The 2,434-nt window shown below is 32.0% G+C and overlaps 1 long non-coding RNA gene across 1 annotated transcript; it reads left to right on the forward strand.

Annotated features, from left to right (window-relative positions):
• Positions 1-351: 351 nt before the first annotated feature.
• On the forward strand, positions 352-1,130 carry LOC108513330 (uncharacterized). The gene is made up of 3 exons (XR_001880861.1): positions 352-439; positions 739-850; positions 1,035-1,130. It is a non-coding gene; the product is annotated as an uncharacterized LOC108513330 (long non-coding RNA).
• The last annotated feature ends 1,304 nt before the right edge of the window (positions 1,131-2,434 follow it).

Genomic DNA, 2,434 nt, shown 5'->3' on the forward strand with positions numbered 1-2,434 from the left:
AAATGTTTCGAAGCTCTGTGATGAAATTTGACAAACCAATGGGAAAAAGCAGGTCTTTTATCAAGATAATGTTCTAACAAGGCAGCCTGATTTTCTGAATCTCTGAAGAGAAATAATAGGTTATTGTTGACAGTTGACATTGTAGACTACACGAAGGGAACAATATTGCATGAATGGGATGAATAAAATGTTTTGTAGGAAGAGTTCTGATATTTTTCTCCTCATGTCCTTAATTAAGGATCTTAGACATCAAAAGTATATATTCTGTATTATCTAGGGAAATTTTAGGTCAAGTGTGCATTATCTATTTAAGAAGAAAGCCCTAACTGCTCTTAGAATTTCTATTTCCATAGTATGGAAGATTTTATCCAAATAAAATCATGGTCCTGACTCTGGAATTGGAAGTGATAATGGAGAGAAACGATTATCCACAACAGAAGTGAGTATTTTCTATTGAGATCTATTCTGTTTTACAATTTTATTAGAGCATTGAAATAGAGACCCTTGTGCATACTTGAGTTTATTTTGCTTGAAAATATGATCATTGTATTTTATGACTAAAACTGAAAAAAGGCATGCTGATTTTTAAAGCTGAGCAGTAAACCTTATGTTAATTTTGGGTTTGAAAACTGGAGATGGAAAGCAGACATTCTGTAATTCATATGTAAAATTGAAGCAACATAATCCATATCATAAGTTTAAAATGCCTCATTTGTACTTTTTGCTTATTCCTTTTAGCCATCAGATGATGACACAGTCAGCCTTCATTCTCAAGTCTCAGAATCAAATAGAGAGCAGACATCAAGAAATGACAGTCACATAATAGGAAGTAAGACTGATTCTCAGAAAGGTAATTGATATGGTACCTGCTATTTTTGTTTCATGTACATGGCCCACATTAAAAATGGGCTTTGAAAATTATATTGTCTTTAGCCAACTCTTATATTGAGAAAATATACATTTTTCTAAGGACAGCAGTGTCAAGCATACAGTTTACTAAGTACATTTTCTAATAAATATTAATCTGTACCTAGACCAGGAGGTATATGATTTTGTTGACCCCAACACAGAAGATGTAGCAGTTTCTGAACAGGGAGATGCACATATTGGATCATTTGTATCTTTCTTTAAGGTAAATAAAACTTTGAACAAATATTAATAACATGCTCTCTTGATCTTATGAAAGTGGACTGTACAATTTAAAATGTAACTTTCTTTTATGTAAGGGAAAAGAAAATGTTCTGAAAATCTCAGAAAATGAAGAATTAGGAGATGAAAAAAGGTAAGCATGTATGAAAATGAAATGTTACTTATAAGCACTTGAGCCATTCATTAGATATTCCTACTTTAAAGAGTACCTGAATAAAATAGAATTTTTTGTTCACTTACCTCTTATGTTTAGATAGTTAATTTATAAATACTTCACATCTATCTGTATTCCTCAATTAAACACAAAATTATAGTAAGCGTTTGAGTGTAGGATATGCACTATTTTTCCTCCTGAAGTGTAATGATGACTTCTATTATTATTATTGAGGAGGACTGTACCGTCATATACATTGCTTCATTTGGGCTATTTAACAACCCTCTGAAATAGATTGACATCACTTTACCAATTAAGACACTGAAACCAGGAGTTTTAAATGTCTGGAACTCAGATGTACTGTCTCTTGTTCTACTATACTTTCCATTTGGTCAGGCTGGTTATGACTTTTAAGGGTACTTATGTCCAGATTTTATTAAAATAATTGTGCTTTGGATTTTTCTGAACTATTCATCTTATAAAATGATGGAATATGACCTACCACATTTTTTCAGTTACTCCTTCAGGTTGCTTTATAGCTGCAGAAAGGAAAGAAGGAACATTTGGTGAATACCTACCATGTACCAGGATTGGTGCTATGTGCTTTCCCTTCTTTCTCATTTTATCTTCATTAAAATGCTTCAGGGTAGATATTGACCTCATTTTTTCAGGTGAGGAAGGTGAAGTTCAAAGACTCTTAAGTTTTATGCCTAAAATCACTTAGCTAGTGTCCACTAGTACCTAGAGTATGAACGTAGCTCTCTTTGATTTTTAAACTTTTCTCTTTTCTCTACATTATGCTTCCTCCAAATGACTTTGTCAGATTTTAAAGCAGTTATTAGTTAATCATCTCTGATGTCCTGTAAGGAGGTACATTGCTTTGTCTTGAACTCTTTAGATTTCATTCTTTTACTTTGTTACCTCATCTAATGAGGCCAGTTGCTTAAACTTGAGAGTCACCTGTAGCATGTATGATGTAAAGATTCATGGTTTGATACTGTTTTTAAAGTGAAATCCCTTAAGATAAAATGACTAGAGTTTGAATAACTATTTTAAATTTTTTTGTTCTCTTTTATAAAATGACATATTAGTATTTTCAGGCAAATTTGCCAATCTTATTTGAACCTATTT

The sequence above is a fragment of the Rhinopithecus bieti genome, unplaced genomic scaffold (assembly GCF_001698545.2).
Source record: "Rhinopithecus bieti isolate Rb0 unplaced genomic scaffold, ASM169854v2 scaffold_32956, whole genome shotgun sequence".
In the NCBI taxonomy this organism is placed as follows: Eukaryota; Metazoa; Chordata; class Mammalia; order Primates; family Cercopithecidae; genus Rhinopithecus; species Rhinopithecus bieti.